Source organism: Hippopotamus amphibius, chromosome 2, assembly GCF_030028045.1.
Source record: "Hippopotamus amphibius kiboko isolate mHipAmp2 chromosome 2, mHipAmp2.hap2, whole genome shotgun sequence".
NCBI lineage: Eukaryota > Metazoa > Chordata > Mammalia > Artiodactyla > Hippopotamidae > Hippopotamus > Hippopotamus amphibius.
In genome coordinates, this window is record NC_080187.1 from 219860452 (window position 1) to 219880299 (window position 19848).

Here is a 19848-nt window from a genome sequence, read left to right on the forward strand (position 1 = left end):
AACAGACACCAGAAGTAAGAAAACTACAATTCCACACCCTGCAAATCTGAGTCAACAAACAGATCAGAACCTTCCCTGGTACCAACTGGACACTGGCCTTTGGTGATCACAGGGGAGTATACTGCTGAGACACATAGGATATCCCCTACAGAGGGACACATCTCCCAGTCTGAGAAACATAACTAAGCTACTAAGTACATAAAAATACAAATAGAAATTTAAAAAAATTAAATATCAAAGGAATATGTTCCAAACATAAGAACAAGATAAAATCCCAGAAGAACATCTAAGTGAAGTGGAGATAGTCAATCTACCTGAGAAAGAATTCAGAGTAATGACCATAAAGATGATCCAAGAACTTGGGAAAACTAAGGATGCACAGAGTGAGAAGTTAAAGAAGTTTTTGACAAAGAATTAGAAAATATAAAGAAGAAACAGTTGAAGAATACAATATCTGAAATGCAAAATACATTAGAAGGAATTGAGGGACTTCCTAGTTGGCACAGTGGGTAATAATCCACCTTCTAATGCAGGGGACATGGGTTTGATCCCTGCCCCAGGAAGATACCACATGCCATGGAACAACTAAGCCCATGAACCACAACTATTGAGCCTGCACTCTAGAGCCTATGAGCCACAACTACTGAGCCCATGTACAGCAACTACTGAAGCCCACACACCTAGAGTCTGCTCTCTGCAACAAGAAAGGCCACCACAATGAGAAGCCCGTGCACCACAATGAAGAGTAGCCACCACTTGCGACAACTAGAGAAAACCCATGTGCAGCAATGAAGACCCAACACAGCCAATAAAATAAATAAATAAATAAATAAATAAATAAATAAATAAATAAATATATTAAAAAAGAAGGAATTGATAGCAGAATAACTGAGGCAGAAGAAAGGATAAGTGAGTTGAAAGACAGAATGGTGGAAATCACTGCCACAGAACAGAAAAAAGAATGAAAAGAAATGAGGACAATTTACAAGACCTCTGGAACAATATCAAATGCACCAACATTTGCATTATAGGGGTTGCAGAAGGAGAAGAGAGAAAGGGACTAAGAAAATATTTGAAGAAATAATAGCTGAAAATTTGCCTAACATGGGAAAGGAAACAGTCACCCAAGTCCAGTAAGCTCAGACAGTCCCATACAGGATAAATCCAAGGAGAAACACACCAAGACACATAGTAATCAAAGTATCAAAAATTAAATGCAAAGAAAAATATTAAAACAGCAAGGGAAAAGCAAGAAATAGCATACAAGGGAATCCCCATAAGGTTATCAGCTGATTTTTCAGCAGAAACTCTGCAGGCCAGAAAGGAGTGGCAGAATATATTTGAAATGATCAAAGGGAAAAACCTACCACTGAGAATACTCTACCCAGCAAGGATCTCATTCAGATTCAATGGAGAAATCAAAAACTTTACAGACAAGCAAAAGCTAAAAGAATTCAGCTCTACCTAACCAGATTTATGACAAATACTAGAATAACTTCTCTAAACAGAAAAGGCCACAACTAGCAACAAGAAAATGACAAAATAGGGAAACTCACCAGTAAAGGAAAACATATAGTAAATGTAGGCAAGCATGCACACACAAATATGATATCTAAACTAGAAACTGTGAGAGGAAGAGAGTATAAATGCAGGGTATTTGAAATGCACTGGAAATGAAGAGATCAGCAACTTAAAACAGCCATGTGTGTATGAGTGTGTATGTGTATGTGTGTGTGTGTAGACTGCTATATCAAATCCTCATAGTAATCACACAAAAATCTGTAACAGATATACACACAAAAAAGAAAAAGCAATTCAACACAACACTAAAGATAGTCATCAAATCACACGAGAATAGAACAAAAAAGGGAGATAAAAAAGACCTACAAAAATGAATCCAAAACAATGAATAAAATAGCAAAATGAATATACATATCAATAATTTCCTTAAATGTAAACAGATTAAATGCTCCAACAAAAAGACATAGTTTGGCTGAATAGATATAAAAACAATACCCATATATATGCTGTCTGCAAGAGACCCACTTCAGATGTAAAGAAACATACAGACTGAAGGTAGAGGATGGAAAAAGTTATTCCATGCTAATAGAAATCAAAAGAAAGCTGGAGTAGCAATACTTAATGTCAGACAAATAGACTTTAAAATGAAGACTCTTCCAAGAAACAAATAAGTACACTACATACTAATATATGTGCATACTAAGAGCACTACATGATCAAGGGATTCAATTGATGAAGAACATATAACATTTGTAAATATATATGTACCCAGCATAGAAACACCTCAACATATAAGACACATGTTGTGACATAAAATGAGAAATTGATAGCAACACAAAAATAGTGGGCACGAGACTAGAGCCACATCCTGACAGACATTGTCCTGGTGTGCTAGCATCCTTAGAGAGAATCTGTTGGTTTTAATTCATTGTTGAGGGCAATCAGTGTCCCTGGGAATAGCCCAATGAGAAACATGCACTCCCTGAAAAGAAAAAAGAAAAGAAAAGAAAGAAAAGAAAAAGAAAGGTGCACTCCCTGGGAAAAAAAAATAATAATGGGAATTTTAAACCCCACTTACTTACATCAATGGAGAGATTCTCCAGACAGAAAATCCATAAGAAACCATTGCCTTTACATGACATATTAGACTGCATGAACTTAATTGATATTTACAGAGCATTCCATCTAAAAGCAGATGAATGCACATTCTTTTCAAGTGCAAATGGAACATTCTCCAGGATAGATTACATACCTGGCCACAAAACAAGCCTATGTAAATTTAAAATTGAAATCATATGAAGAATTTTTTCCAACCACACAACTATAAGATTAGAAATTGACTAGAAAACAGAAAATGCAAAAAAAGAAGAAAAAAAAAGGAAAGAAAAGAAAAAAGAGACAAAAACCCTCTAAAAATGTGGAGGCTAAACAATATGCTACTAAACAGACAATGGATCACTGAAGAACTTAAAGAAGAAATCAAAAAATGACTAGAAAGAAATAAAAATGAAAACAATAATCTAAAACATTGGGACAAAGCAAAAACAGTTCTAACAGAAAAGTTTATACTGATATAAGCTTAGCTCAGGAAACAAGAAAAATTGCAAATAAAAAACTTAACCTTATACCTAAAGAAACTAGAGAAGAATGAACAAAACCCAACGTTATTAGAAGGAAAGAAATCATAAAAATCAGAACAGAAATAAAATGTAGACTAAGAAAACAGTAGAAAACATAAATGAAACTAAAATCTGGTCCTTTGAAAAGATAAATGAAATTGATAAACCTTCAGCCAGACTCGCCAAGGGTGGGAAAAAAGGAGAGGGCCAAAATCAATAAAATTAGAAAGAAAAAGGAGTGATAATGGACACCACAGAAATAGAAAGGGTCATAAGCGACTACAACAAACAGCTACATGTAAGATGGACAACCTAGAAGAAATGGACAAATCCATAGAAAGGAGAAATGCCCAAACACTGAGCCAGGAACAAACAGAAAACATGAACAGATCAATTATAAGTAATGACTTTGAATCTGTGATTTAAAAAATCCTAACAAACAAAAGTTCAGAACCAGATGGCTTCAAAGGTGAATTCTATCAAACATTTAGAGAAGAGATAATGCCTATCCTTCTGAAGCTATTCCAAAAGAATTCAGAGGAAGAAACACTTCCAAAGACATTTGATGAGGCTACCATCACCCTGATACCAAAACCAAAGATATCACAGAAAAAAGAAATTTACAGGCCAATATTATTAGTGAACATAGACACAAAAATCGTCCACAAGATGCTAGCAAACTGAATCCAACAACACATTAAAAGGATTGTACATCATGATCAAGTAGGATTTACCCCAAGGAGGCAAGGATTCCTCAATATATGCAAATCAATTGATGTGATACACCATATTATCAAATTGAAAAAAAAATATGATCATCTCAATAGATGCAGAAAAATCTTTTGACAAAATTTAACACAGATTTATGATCAAAACCAAAAAAGTCTTTAGAAAGTGGGCACAGAGGGAACCTATCTCAACATAATAAAGGCCATATGTGACAAACCCACAACAAACATGATTCTCAATGGTGAAAAACTGAAAACATTTCCTGTAAGAGCAGGAACAGGAGAAGGATGTCCACTCTTGCCACCTTTATTCAACACAGTTTGGGAAGTCCAAGCCATGACAATCAGAGAAGAAACAGAAATAAAATGAATCCAAATTGGAAAAGAAGTAAAACTCCACTCCCACAGGCTAGTCCACCTGGCACCTCCCCAAGCCTGGCCCTCTACCCACCTGTCTCACCCCAAGTGAAATGGTGAGAGCTGTGGGATACCCAGGGCTGCCAGGGGCCCCAGAGCAGGTGGCACTGACCCCACCGACCCCCTGGCACCACCCACTCACATCCACCACCTTTGCACCCAAGGCTACAATGAGCAGAAAATTTCAGCTGTTAAAAAAAAAAAAAAAAGACAGAGATGTTTGTTCTGTATGACCCACTGCTATCAAAATTGAGAAGTTGGGGGAAGGAAAGATGGTGGTGAAGTAGAAGGACATGGAGTGCATCTCTCTCCATAGAGGCATAAGGAATACATCAAAAGATGCAATAATTCCCATAGAAAACCAGCTGAACACTAGCAGAGGACCTTGGACACCAGAAAAGACTACAAAGATACTGGCATAACTGGGTAGAATGGAAAATAAGAGAAAAAAAAGGAGAAAGAGTAGGAGAAGAAAAAAAAGTGATGGGTCCTACACTCTTGAGCAGGGGGAGCTGAAACAGAGGACAGATTACCGAATTAGTGGAAAACCCCCTTATCTGATGGGGAAACCCCATCTCCAATGGGGAATTTGATTGGGTCAGAAGGGAAGCATTTGGGACTGTCCAAAGAGGGTGAAGAGGCCAATCTGTGGCAGATGGGAAAGAGTGAGAAACACACAGAGGGTCCATACCACGGCCCTGCATATCCCAGACTGAGACATGGGCTCATAGCAGTACAGGGGGTATGGGATCTGGAATATAGGGACTGGAGAACTGGCCCAGGGTGAGAACAATCACTGGCTGTGGGGAGACAGACTGAGGGGAGGGAAAAAATCCACTGCAGGGAATGACTACCATGGAAAACTGGGCTTCCATGGTAGCAGGGTGCTAATGCTGAGTCATAAGCAGGGGGGAGGAGCCACTGTTGTAGCCTCTCTCTTGGCACCTGTGATGAACAAAGGGAGGTGCCCTCTGGGCCTGGCTATCGAGTGCCAGTCAACAAATGATAGAAAACCCCTCCTCGGGTGTTGGCCATGGTGTGCCCTCTGCCAAGAGCCAGAAGAAGTTGGTAGAGCAGGCCATATCTGGAGACATTCCTCTTATACCTGAGCCTGCTGGCTTCCCTGTGCAATAGGCACCACTTCCACCACCAAGACTCTGTGACCCAGGCAGGGCACTACCCTGACTCATATGCAAGGGAAGGAGCCACAGTTGTACCCTCTCTTTCCCCACACACCAGTGCCTATAGACAAAGAATAAAGGAAGCTCTGCCAGTTGCAGAGACTACAAAAAACCCCGAAAGGCTGGCCTCCAGGTGCCTTACATCGGGCACCAGTAAAGAACCACCTTAAGGCCAGATTTCCTATACCCATGGCTGCTGGCATCCCTGCACATTCAGTGTCACCCCCAAGGCTCCTGCGATCTAAGCAGGGCACTACTGCTGAGTCACACACAGAGAGAGGAGCCACTATCAAAGCCTCTCTCTCCACACATACCAGTGTCTGCAGATGAACAATAAAGGAAACTCTCACTGAACGAGATCCCAAGGCAGCCTCAGGACCAGACTCCGGTGGTTGCACCACATGCAGAAGTGGGGACAAAATGAAAGCTAAACTCCAGGGACAGGGGGACTAAGGAAGATATTCAAAAATCCTTCCATCAGATATACAAGCTGCAGACTATATCACCATGATCAGCTAGGCAGACCATATGTCAATATCTAAGTAGACAGTGAATGTTCCCACAAATGAAAAAGGTCTAGTTCTGGCAGCTGTAGACTTTGGAGCAAGCACACACAGGAATTGGGTGAGATTAGAGCCTAAATGGGCCCCATAGGACACACAGCAGGTCCAGAGTCCAACCCAGAGGTAGTGGAGGGCCTTTTGGGGAGGTGAAGGTGGCCTGAGGCTATTGGAGTGTACAAGGACACTTAGAGCTGAGAACCCAAGGAAACAGAATTATTATTATTAATTCTATTTATTTGATCTATTCTATTGTCAGTTCTGGATTTTTTTATACTATTATTTTTAAGAGCTTTATTGGAATATAATTGCTTTACACTCTTGTACCAATTTTTGAGGTACACCAAGTGAATCAGCTGTAATCATACATATATCCCCATACCCCCTCCTTCTCACAGCTAGCTGTCCTGGCTCTCTAAAGCATCACCCATCATCGAGTTGATCTCCCATTGTTAAAAAGCAAGTTCCCACTAGCTCTCTATTTTACATTTGGCAGTGCATATATGTCTATGCTACTCTCTCACTTTGTTCCACCTTCCCCTTTGCTCCCCCCAACCCTGTGTCCTCAAGACCATTCTCTACATCTGCAACTTTGTTTTTGCCATGTAACTGGGTTCATCAGAACAAATTTTTTAGATTCCATCTATATATGTTAGCTTATGGTATTTGTTTTTCTCTTTCTGGCTTACATCACTCTGTATGACAGTCTCTGGGTCTATCCACCTCATTACATATAGCTACATTTCATTCCATTTTATGGCTGAGTAATATTCTATTGTATATATGTGCCACATCTTTATCCATTCATCTATTGATGGGAATTTGTATTGCTTCCATGTCCTGCCTATTGTAAATGGTGCTGCAGTGAACATTGTGGTACATGTTTCTTTTTGGTTAATGGTTTTCTCTGGGTATATGCACAGTAGTGGCATTACTGGGTCATAGGGTAGTTGCATTTTTAGTTTTTTAAGGAACCTCCAAACTGTTTTCCATAGTGGCCATACCAACTTACATTCCCACCAACAGTGCAGGAGGGTTCCCTTTTCTCCACACCCTCTCCAACATTTATTGTTTCTAGATATTTTGATGAAGGCCATTCTGACCAGTGTAAGGTGATACCCCGTTGTGGCTTTGTCTTGTATTTCTCTAGTGATTAGTGATGTTGAGCATCTTTCCATATGTTTGTTAGCTATCTGCATGTCTTCTTTGGAGAAATGTCTATTTAGGTCTTCCACACATTTGTGGATTGGGTTATTTGCTTTTTTGGTATTAAGCTGCATGAGCTGCTTATACATTTTAGAGATTAATCCCTTGTCAGTTGCTTCATTGGCAAATATTTTCTCCCATTCTGAGGGTTGTCTTCTTGTCTTGTTTACAGTTTCTTTCGCTGTGCAAAAGCTTTTAAGTTTCATGAGGTCTCATTTGTTTATTCTTGATTTTATTTCTATTATTCTAGGAGGTGGGTCAAAAAGGATCTTGCTTTGATGTATATTATAGTGTTCTGCCTATGTTTTCCTCTAAGAGTTTTATAGAATCTGGCCTTACATTTAGGTCTTTAATTCATCTTAAGTTTATTTTTGTGTATGGTGTTAAGAAGTGTTCTAATTTCATTCTTTTATATGTCGCTGACCAATTTTCCCAGCCCTGCTTACTGAAGAGGCTATCTTTTTTGCTGAGACCAGCTCAGTGACTCGAAGTGAGTGATGGGTGCTGCAAGCTTAAAGAAAACACAGACACAGATTTAAGAGAAAGATGGGACCGGGGGACTCAAGACCTCTAGGATCAAGAGCCTTGCTGATTGATCCTACGTTGCTTTTATTGAGTTCTTGGCATAGCCTAATGGTCTAAGACTCCCAGTTTAGTCCCACAAACAAGGTTATCTTTGGAATAAACAAACAAAGGCCTCATATGACCAGGGGCAATGATCTTTGTTTGCCACCTGGGTCCCATTTGAGCAAGGTGTGGATTTGAGCTGGGTGTGGATTTGAGCTGGGCGTGGAGAGCAAAGAAGCCCTGGGGGTAGGAGACCCCTCTCAAAAGGATTAAGGGTCTGTGCCCCACCTCTGTTGGCCCCTCTGCAACTGTGCCTGTCTTAGGTTGTTCCTCCCCTGAGGAATCTTACCTGTCTCTGGCTAACCAGCCATCCTCCAGGGCCAAACAGGGTGATATGAGGTGTGCAAGTGAGAAAGGGGCTGCACCCCCAGAGAGGGTCAATTTTCTGTTTCCATGGTAGCCTATGCCCCCATGGTCTCCAAGCCCAACACCCTTAGTTCCTCCGCTGCTCAAGCAGGACATCCTGCATCCAGTCACTCAGCCCATGTACTTTAATTACTTTTAGTAACATTTTCAAGGTTTCAGAAAGACTTCTGAATGTTTTCCCACACTTTTTTCCATTGTATATTCTTGCCTCCTTTGGCAAAGATAATGTGCCCATATGTGTGTGGGTTTACCTCTGGACTATCTATTCTGTTCCATTGATCTTCCTCTCTATTTTTGTGCCAGTACCATACTTTCTTGATCACTGTGGCCTTGTAGTATAGTTTGAAGTCAGGAAGCCTAATTCCACCAACTCTGTCTTTCCTTCTCAAGATTGCTTTTGCTATTTGGGGTCTCGTGCGTTTCCATACAAATCATAAAATTTCTTGTTCTATTTCTGTGAAAAATGCCATTGGTAATTTGATAGGGGTTGCATTGAATCTGAAAATTGCTTTGAGTAGGATAGTCATTTTCACAATGTTGATTCTTCCAATCCAAAAACATTGTATGTCCCTTCATCTCTTTGTATCAACTTTGACTTCTGTCATTAACATCTTATAGTTTTCTGCACACAGGTCTTTTGCCTCCTTTGGCAGGTTTCTTCCGAGGTATTTTATTCTTTTTTGTTGCAGTGGTGAATGGGAGTGTTTCCTTCATATCTCTTTCTACTCTTTTGTTGTTAGTGTATAGGAATGCAAGAGATTTCTGTGCATTATTTTTGTATACTGCTACTTTAGTAAATTCATCAATTAGTGCTAGCAGCTTTCTGGTAGCATGTTTAGGGTTTTCTATGTATTATATCATGTCATCTGCAAAGAGTGACAATTTTACTTCTTTTTTTTTTTCCAATTTGGATTCCTTTTATTTCATGTTCTACTCTGATTGCTGTGGCTAAAACTTCCAAAACTATGTTGAATAATGATGATGAGAGCGGGTACCCTTGTCTTGTTCCTGTTCTTAGAGGCAACACTTTCAGTTTTTCACCATTTGGAATGATGTTGCCTGTTGGTTTGTCATATATGGCATTTATTATGTTGGGGTAATTTCCTTCTATGTCCATTATCTGGACAGTTTTTATCATAAATGGATGTTGAACTTTGTCAAAAGCTTTTCTGTATCTATTGAGATTCTCATATGGTTTTTATACTTCAATTTGTTAATATGATGTATCACATTGATTGATTTGCATATATTGAAAAATCCTTGCATTCCAGGGATAAACCACACTTGATCATGGTGTATGATCTTTTGAATGTGCTGTTGGATTCTGTTTGCTAGTATTGTTAAGGATTTTTGCTTTTATATTCATCAGTGTTATTGGCCTGTAATTTTCTTTCTTTGTGATATCTTTGCCTGATTTTGGTATCAGTGTGATGGTGGCCTCATAGAATAAGTTCCTTGGGGTCTCAGCTGTAAGTGTCCGTCTACCCGCCTTCAGCTTTTTGTGTTACTCTGTGGCCAGCAGAGCTTCCTTTATTGTTCATCTGTAAGCGCTGGTGTGTGGGCAGAGAGAGGGTACAATAGTGGCTCCTTCCCCTGGAGTCAGTGAGAAGTAGCACCCTGCCTGAGTTGAAGGAACCCAGGCAGCAGTGGTAGTGCCTATTGCATAAGGAAACCAGTGGCTCAGGTGTAAACAGAATGTCTCCAGAGCTGGGCCACTCTGCGGACTTCTGGCTCTCGGCTGCAGGCACCCCAGGTCAGCTCTGCCAGGCGGCTTTTGTTATACCTGGTTGACTGCAATAGCCAGGACGAGAGGGTCTCCCTTTGTTCATCACAGGTGCCTAGAGAGAGGCTATGCCCGTGGCACCTTCCTTCTGTTAGTGAGTCAGCAGTCACACGCTGCCACCATGGCCACCCAGCTTTCTGCTGTAGATATGCTCCACTGTGGATTTTTTCCCTCCTGTCCCCTCAGTTTGTCTCCCCACTACCAACAGTTTTACTCACCCTGAACCAGTTCTTCAGTTCCCTCATTCCAGCTCCCAGAGCCCTTGCTAAATTGTGAGCCCATGTCTCAGTCTGAACACACTGAGCTGTGATACAGACATTCTGTGTTTTTCTCACTCTTTCCCATCTGCCACATATCAGCTGCTTCACCCTCTTTGAACAGCCCCAAATTCCTCCCTTCTGACTCAATGAAATTCCCCATTGGAGAGAGGGTTTCCCCATCAGATAAGGGATATTTCCCCGAATTAGGCAATTTCTCCTCTCTTTCAGCTCCCCCTGCCCCAGGGTGTGGGACTATTCCTTTCCTCTTTTCTCCTCCTCTTTCTCATTTTCTCCCTCACTCCTACCCAGTTATGTCAAGATCTTTGCAGTCCTCTCTGGTGTCCAAGGTCTTCTGGTGGTGTCCAGCTGGTTTTCTGTGGGAATTATTACATCATTTGATGTATTCCTGATGTATCTATGGAGAGGGATGCATGGCATGTCCCTCTACTTCACCGCCATCTTTCTCCCCATACTATTATTTTTAACTTAACTAATAAAGTTCCCTTCTTTACTATAAAGAGCACAAAAATAGTGATTCCTACTCATTTCTCAAGTTGACACAAATGGAACCAAGTTGAAACTCACAAATTGCATTTGAGAAGAAGTTCCTTCCTCCAAACAATAAAGGCCATATATGACAAGCCCATAGCCAATGTTGTTATCATAATAACAGCTATTTTGTACACCAAGGCCTAATAGAAAAATGGAGACAGAGATTTTCGAGGAAGAGAGAGATGGCTTTATTTTTCTTTGACAAGCAAAGGGAATACACAGCATGCTAGTGCCTCAAGAACAGTGTCTCCCCCCCCCCCCCTTTTTTTTAAATACGATCTTGGTCCTAAGGGATTTTCATGTATTATAACATATTTTTTATTCTATCTTTTTACTTTTATTTTTATTCTTTTTATATATTTCTATTTCTAGCTAGATTTTCTGTAGTGCTGAGTTTATCTCCAGTATCTCTATTTATCTCTTATTTTCTTCTTTATCTTTAACATATTTCTAATTTTTTTCTTTCTCTTTTTATATTTCCAATTATACTAGGCTTTCCTGTTACTCTGTGTTTAATCCCCTTTTATTTTATTTTACCATATTATACTTTTAATCAATATTATTGGTCGTGTTCTGTTTCCTTGCTTTATTCTTCAGATGACAAACTCCTATGGTTTTTGGTATCATACTTTGTCTTTATATTAGTTCTTTTGTCTTTATCTTAGTCTTAACTGTAATTGTTTAATTTTGTTTTGGGGAACTTCAGTCTATCTGGTCATTCTCTTGCTCTTTGCTATATTTGGTCCTCATTTTCACAATTCCTCTGTTGTTCTGGTTGTCTTTTTTTCCCCCATGCTTGTTTTTTTGTTTTCTTTATTTGCATCAGTGTTTAGTTGGCACATTGCCTAGGTTATGTTTTTTGTTTGTTTGTTTTGTTTTGATTTTGGTTGAATTTTTGTTGGTTTTCTTTTTCATTGTCTTATTGTGTTCTGGGGTTCTTCTGTCTGGTTGTTCTACTGCTTTATGTTCCATTGGGTTTTGTTTTTGCTCTTCTTCTGTGTGTATGTGTTTTCTTGATTTCAGTATTTATTTGTTTGGCTTCAACTTTTGCCATTATTCTGGGGCTTGGATAGTCTTTTTTCACTCCCCTTTATTACTGGGATGAGTGACCTGTGGAGTCTGGGTTCTTCAACCAGAAGTCAAGCCTGAAGGTTTGGGGAGGGAGCACTAAGTCCAGGGTTCTAGACCAATAGAGAGTTCCAGACATTGGGAATATTAGTTACAGAGAACTCTCATGGAGGCCTCTATCAGGGTCTAAGAGCAGGCTTCACCCTAATGCCTACAACAGCCAGTGCTGGATACCTCACACCAAACTACAAACAACACAGGAACACAAACCCACCCATCATCACACAGACTACTTAAAACCATATTAAGCTCACAGATACCCTAAAACACACCACTTGACATGGCCCTGCTCATTGGAAGGAAAAGACTCAGATCCACACACCAGAAAGCAGGCACAAGAACCTCACATCAGGGATCCTACTCAAGATACTGGGCCAAGCCCACCACAGCTGGCAGAGAACAGAAACAAGAGGAATTACTACCAGGCAGCATAGGGAAAGTAGACAGCAAATACTACAAATTAGAAAAAATGAGAAAACAAAGAAACACCTTGCAGGCAAAGAGCAAGATAAAAGCCCACAAGACCAAATAAAAGAATAAGAAATAGGCAAATTACCTGAAAAGAATTCAGTGTAATGATAGTAAAGATGATCCAAAATCTCAAAAACAAAATAGAGAAAATACAAGAAACAATTAGTAAGGACCTAGAAGAAATAAGAGCAAACAAACAGTAATGAACAACACAATAAATGAAATTAAAAATACTCTAGATGGGAGCAACAGCAGAATAAGTGAGGCAGAAGAACCAGTAAGTGAGCTGGAAGATAGACTGGTGGAAATAACTGCCATTGAGCAAGAAGAAGAAAAATAGAATAAAAAGAATGAAAGACAGTCTCAGAGACCTTGGTGACAACATTAAGTACATGAATATATGAATCATAGGCATCCCAGAAGAAAAAGAAAAAAAGAAAGGGTCTGAGAAAATATTTGAGGAGATTATACTCAAAACTTCCCCAACATGGGAAAGGAAATAGTCAATAAAGTACAAGAAGCACAGAGAATCCCATACACAATAAGCCCAGGAAGAAACACACCGAGGAACATATTAATGAAACTAATGAAAATTAAACACAAAGAAAAGATATTAAAAGCAGCAAGAGAAAAGCAACAAATAACATATAAGGGAAAACCGATAAGGATAATGGCTGATCTTTCTGCAGAAACTCTGAAGGTCAGAAGGGAGTGGCAGGTTATACTTAAAGTCTTGAAAGAAAAAAACCTACAGCCAACAATACTCCACCTAGCAAGAATCTCATTCAGATTCGACAGAGAAACCAACAGCTTTAGAGACAAGCAAAAGTTAAGAGAATTCAGCACCACCAAACCAGACTTACAACAATTGCTAAAGGAACTCCACTAGGCAGGAAACACAAGAGAAGAAAAAGACCTACAAACACAAAGCCAAAACAATTAAGAAAATGGTAATAGAAACATATATGTCAATAATTACCTTAAATGTAAATGGATTAATTGCTAGAACTAAAAGACATAGACTGGTGAATGGATACAAAATCAAAACCCATGTATATGCTCTATACGAGACACATTTCAGTCCTAGGGACACAAACAGACAGAAAGTAAGGAGATGGAAAAAGATATTCCATGCAAATGGAAGTCAAAAGAAAACTGGAGTAGCAATACTCATATCAGACAAATTAGGCATTAAAGTAAAGGCTATTACAAGAGACAAGGAAGGTCACTACATAATGATCAAGGGATTAACCCAAGAAGAAGATATAACAATTATAAATATCTATGCACCCAACATAGGAGCACCTCAATACATAAGGCAAATGCTAATAGCCATAAAAGGGGAAATCGACAGTAACACAAAAATAGTAGAAGACTTTAACATCCCACAAACACCAATGGAAAGATCACTCAAACAGAAAATAAATAAGATAACACAAGCTATATGTAAAAAGAAATGAAACTGGGACATTTGTAGAGACATGGATGGACCTAGAGACTGTCATACAGATTGAAATGGGTCAGAAAGAGAAAAACAAATATTGTATATTAACACATATATGTGGACTATAGAAATATGGTACAAATCAACCACTTTGCAAGGCATAAATAGAGACACAGATGTAGAGAACAAACATATGGATACCAAGTGGGGAAAGTGGGGAGGGTTGGGGGGAAATGAATTGGGAGATTGGGATACCAAATTGTACACTCTAAACACATGCAGTTTATTGTATGTTAACTGTATCTCAATAAAAGTTCTTTAAAAAAAAGAAAAAGAAAACACAAGCTTTAAATGACACATTAGACTTTCTCAACTTAATTGATATTTATAGGACATTCCATCCAAACATTACAGAATACACTTTCTTCTCAAGTGCACACAGAACATTCTCCAGGATAGACCACATCTTGTGTCACAAATCAAGCCTCAGCAAATTCAAGAAAATTGAAATTGTATCAAGCATCTTCTCTGACCACAATGTCATGAGTCTAGATATAAATTATAGGAAAAAAAGTGTAAAAAAAACCAAATACATGGAGGCAAAACAATACGCTATTAAACATCCAAGAAATCACTGAGGAAATCAGAGAAGAAATAAAAAAAAACCCTAGAAACAAATGCAAATGAAAACATGATAACCCAAAACTTATGGGATGTAGCAAAAGCAGTTCTAAGAGCTAAGTTTATAACAATACAATCCTACCTTAAGAAACAAGAAAAATCTCCATTAAACAATCTAACATTATACCTAAAATAATTAGAGAAAGACTAACACACACACACACACACACACACACACACACAAACTCCAAAGTGGGCAGAAGGAAAGAAATCATAAAGATTATAGCAGAAATAAATGAAAAAGAAATGAAGGAAACAATAGCTAATATCAATAAAACTAAAAGCTGGTTCTTTAAGAAGACAAATAAAATTGATAAACCATTAGCCAGACTCATAAGGAAAAAAGAGAGAAGATGCAAATCAGCAGAATTTGAAATGAAAAAGAAGTAACAACTGACACCACAGAAATACACAAGATCATGAGAAACTACTACAATCAAGCATATGCCAATAAATTGGATAACCTGGAAGAAATGAATAAATCTTTAGAAAAGTACAATCTTCCAAGACAGAAACAAGAAGAGATAGAAAATATGAACAGACCAATCACAAGCACTGAAGTTGAGACTGTGATAAAAAAAAAATCTCCCACCAAATAAAAGCCCAGGGCCAGAAGTCTTCACAGGTGAATTCTGTCAAACATTTAGAGGAGAGCTAATACCTTCCCTTCTCAAACTCTTCTAAAATATAGCAGAAGCAGGAACACTCCCAAACTCATTCTACAAGATCACCATCACCTTGATACCAAAACGAGGCAAATATATCATACAAAAAAGAAAATTACAGGCCAATATCACTGATGAATATAGATGCAAAAATCCTCAACAAAATACTAACAAACGCAATGCAGCAGCACAATAAAAAGATCATACACCATAACCAAGTGGGGATTATCCCTGGAATGCAAGGATTCATCAGTATACACAAATCAATCTATGTGATACACCATACTAACAAATTGAAGGCTAAAAATCATATGAGCCTTTCCATAGATGCAGGAAAAGCTTTTGGCATAATTCAACATCCATTTATGATAAAAACTCTCCAGAAAGTGGGCATAGAAGGAAGCTACCTCAACATAATAAAAACCACATATGACAAACCAATAGGCAACATTATTGTAAATGGTGAAAAACTGAAAGCATTCCCTCTAAGAACAGGACCAAGCCAAGGGTGCCCACACTCACCACTATGATTCAACAGTTTTTGAAGTTTTAGCCACAGAAATCAGAGAAGAAAATGAAATAAAAGGAATCCAAATTGGAAAAGAAGTAAAATTTTTGCTCTTTGCAGATGAAATATTATACATAGAAAACCCTAAAGAAGCTACAAAAAACTGCTAGCATTAATAAATGAATTCAGTAAAGTAGCAAGATACAAAGTTAGTGCACAGAAATCACTTACATCCCTATACACTAACAACAAAAGATTAGAAAGAGAAATTAACTAAACACTCCTATTTACCTTTGCAACAAAAAGAATAAAATACCGAGGAAGAAACCTGCCTAAGGAGACAAAAGAACTGTATGTAGAAAACTTTAAGACACTGATGAGAGAAGTCAAAGATGATACAAAGAGATGGAGGGACATGACATGTTCTTGGATTGGAAGAATCAACTTTGTGAAAATGACTATCCTACCCAAAGCAATTTACAGATTAAATGGAATCCCTATCAAATTACCAATGGCATTTTTTACAGGAATAGAACAAAAAATTTTATGATTTGTATAGAAATTCACAAGACCCCAAATAGCCAAAGCAATGTTTAGAAGGAAATACAGAGCTGCAGGAATCAAGCTCCCTGACTGCAAACTATACTACAGTTCTGCAGTGATCAAGGCAGTATGGTGCTGGAACAAAAACAAATATAGATCAATGGAACAGAATAGATAGTCCAGAGGTAAACCCACTCACATATGGGCACCTTATCTTTGACAAAGGAGGCAAGAATATACAATGAAAAAAAAGACAGCCTCTTCAGTACGTGGTGCTGGGAAAATAGGACAGCTACATGTAAAAGAATGAAATGAGAACACTTCCTAACACCATACACAAAAATAAACTCAAAATGGATTAAAGAGCTTGATGTAAGGTCAGATACTATAAAACTCTTGGAGGAAAACAAAGGCAGAACACTCTGTGACATACATCAAAGCAAGATCCTTTCTAACCCACCTCATAGAATAATAGAAATAAAATCAAGAATAAAGAAATGGGACCTAATGAAACTTAAAAGCTTTTGCACAGTGAAAGAAACCATAAACAAGACAAGAAGACAACCCTCAGAATGGGAGAAATTATTTGTCAATGAAGCAACTTTCAAAGCATTAATCTCCAAAATATACAAGCAGCTCATGCAGCTCAATACCAAAAAAGCAAATAACCCAATTCACAAATTGGTGGAAGACCTAAATAGACATTTCTCCAAAGAAGACATGCACATGGCCAACAAACACATGAAAAGATGTGCAACATCATTCATCATTAGAGAAATACAAGTCAAAGCCACATTGAGGTATCACCTGACACCAGCCAGAATGGCCATCATCAAAATACCTAGAAATAATAAATGCTGGAGAAGTTGCAGAAAATTGGGAACCCTCCTGCTCTGTTGGTAGGAATGTAAATTGATACAGCCACTGTGGAAAACAGTATGGAGTTTCCTTAAAAAACTAAAAATAGAACTAACATATGACCCAGCAATCCCACAGTGGAGCATATACCCTGAGAAAACCACAATCTAAAAAGAAACATGTACAACAATGTTCATTGCAGCACTATTTACAATAGCCAGAACATGGAAACAACCTAAATGCCCATCAACAGATGAATGGGAAAAGAAGATTTGGCACATATATACAATGAAATATTACTCAGTCATAAAAAGGAATGAAATGGAGTTATTTGTGGTGAGGTGGATGAACCCAGAGGCTGTCATACATAGTGAAGTAAGTCAGAAAGAGGAAAAAAATACCATCAGCTAATGCATATATATGGAATCTCAAAAAATGGTACTGATGAACCCAGTGGCAGGGCAAGAATAAAGACCCAGATGTAGACAGCAGACTTGAGGATATTGGATTGGGGGTGAAGGGGAAGCTGGCATGAAGTGAGAGAGTAGCATTGAGGTAGCATATATACTACCAAATGTAGAATAGATAGCTAGTGGGAAGCTGCTGCATAAAAAAAGGAGATCAACTCGATGATGGGTGATGACTTAGAGAGGTGGGATAGGGAGGGTGGGAGGGAGTCATGGGTGTTAGGGGACATGGTTATATATGTATAAATACAGCTGATTCTCTTTGTTGTACAGCAAAAGTGGCACAACAGTGTAAAACAATTATATTCAAATAAAGAGCTTAAAAATTTAAAAAAAATAAAAATATAAAAGAAATAAAGCTTATGTTTCCTTATTAATTCTCTGTCTTGATGATCTGTACATCGGTGTAAATGGTGTGTTAAATTCCCCCACTCTTATTGTGTTACTGTTGATATCCTCTTTTACAGTTGTTAGCATGTACCTTATGTATTGAGGTGTTCCTATATTGGGGGCATATATATTTATAATTGTTTTATCTTCTTCTTGGATTGACCTCTTGATTATTATGTAGTGTCCTTTCTTGTTTCCTGCAACATTCTTTATTTTAAAGTCTATTTTATCTGATATGAGTATTGCTACTCCAGCTTTCTTTTGATTTCCATTTGCACGGAATATCTCTTTCCATCCCTTCACTTTCAGTCTGTATGTATTCCTAGGTCTGAAATGGGTCTCGTTGAGAGCATATACATGGGTTTTGTTTTTCTGTCCATTCAACCAGTCTGTGTCTTTCGGTTAGCGCATTTAGTCCATTTGCATTCAACATAATTATTGACATATATGTTCCTATTACCATTTTCTTAATTCTTTTGGGTTTGTTTTTGTAGGTCCTTTACTTCTCTTGTGTTTCCCACTTAGAGAAGTTCCTTTAGCATTTGTCATAGGGCTGGTTTGGTGGTGCTGGATTCTACTAACTTTTGCTTGCCTGTAAATGTTTTGATTTCTTTGTTGAATCTGAATGAGATCCTTGCTGGGTAGATTATTCTTGGTTGTAGATTCTTTCCTTTCATCACTTTAAATATGTCCTGCCACTCCCTTCTGGCTTGCAGAATTTGTGCTGAGATATCAGCTGTTAACCTAATGGGAGATCCCCTGTACATTATTTGTCATTTTTCCCTTGTTACTTTTAATAATTTTTCCTTGCCTTCAATTTTTGTCAATTGACTACTATGTGTCTTGGCATGTTTCTCCTTGTGTTTATCCTGCCTGGGACTTTCTGCATTTCCTTGAGTTGGGTGGTGATTTCCTTTCCCATATTTGGGAATTTTTTGACTATAACCTTTTCAAATATTTTCCTGGGTCTTTCTCTCTCTTTTCTTCTGGGACCCCTATAATGTGAATGTTGGTGCATTTGATGTTGTCTCAGAGGTCTCTTAGGTTGTCTTCATTTCTTTTCATTCTCTTTTCTTTATTCTGTTCTGCAGCAGTGATTTCTACCATTCTGTCTTCCAGGTAACCTATTGTTCTTCTGCCTCAGTTATTCTGCTGTTGATTCCATTTAGTGCATTTTTCATTTCAGTTATTGTATTGCTTATCTTTGCTTGTTCTTTAATTCTTCCAGGTCTTTGTTAAACTTTTCTTGCATCTTTTCAACCTTTGCATCCATTCTTTGTTCAAGGTCCTGAATCATCTTCACTATCATCATTCTGAATTCTTTTTCTGGAAGGTTGCCTATCTCCACTTCATTTAGCTGTTTTTCTGGGGTTTTATCTTGTCCCTTCATCTGATACAAAGTCTTCTGCCTTTTCATTTTGTCTATCTTTCTGTGACTGTGGTTTCTGTTCTGCAGGCTGCAGGGTTATAGTTCTTCTTGCTACCACTGTCTGCCCTCTGGTTGATGAGGCTATCTAAGAGGCTTGTGCAGACTTCCTGTTGGGAAGGCCTGTGGTAGGCAGGGCTGGATGTTTCTCTGGTGGACAGAGTTCAGTAAAACTTTAATCCACTGTCTGCTGATGAGTGGGGCTGTGTTCCCACTCTGTTGGTTGTTTGGCCTGAGCTGATCCAGCACTGGAGCTTACAGGCTCTTTGGTGTGGCTAATGGCAGACTCTGGGAGGGCTCACACCAATGAGCACTTCCAAGAACCCCCACAACCAGCATCCCCATCCCTGCAGTGACCCACTGCAGCCCCCTGCCTCTGCAAGTGACTCTCCAACACCAGCATGTAGCTCTGGTTTGGTCTCCTCCGGGGTCACTGTTCCTTCCCCC

General features: G+C 38.6%; 1 non-coding gene across 1 annotated transcript; it reads left to right on the forward strand.

Annotated features, from left to right (window-relative positions):
* Positions 1-2369: 2369 nt before the first annotated feature.
* LOC130847231 (small nucleolar RNA SNORA3/SNORA45 family) lies at positions 2370-2498 on the forward strand. Its single transcript, XR_009052016.1, has one exon. It is a non-coding gene; the product is annotated as a small nucleolar RNA SNORA3/SNORA45 family (small nucleolar RNA).
* The last annotated feature ends 17350 nt before the right edge of the window (positions 2499-19848 follow it).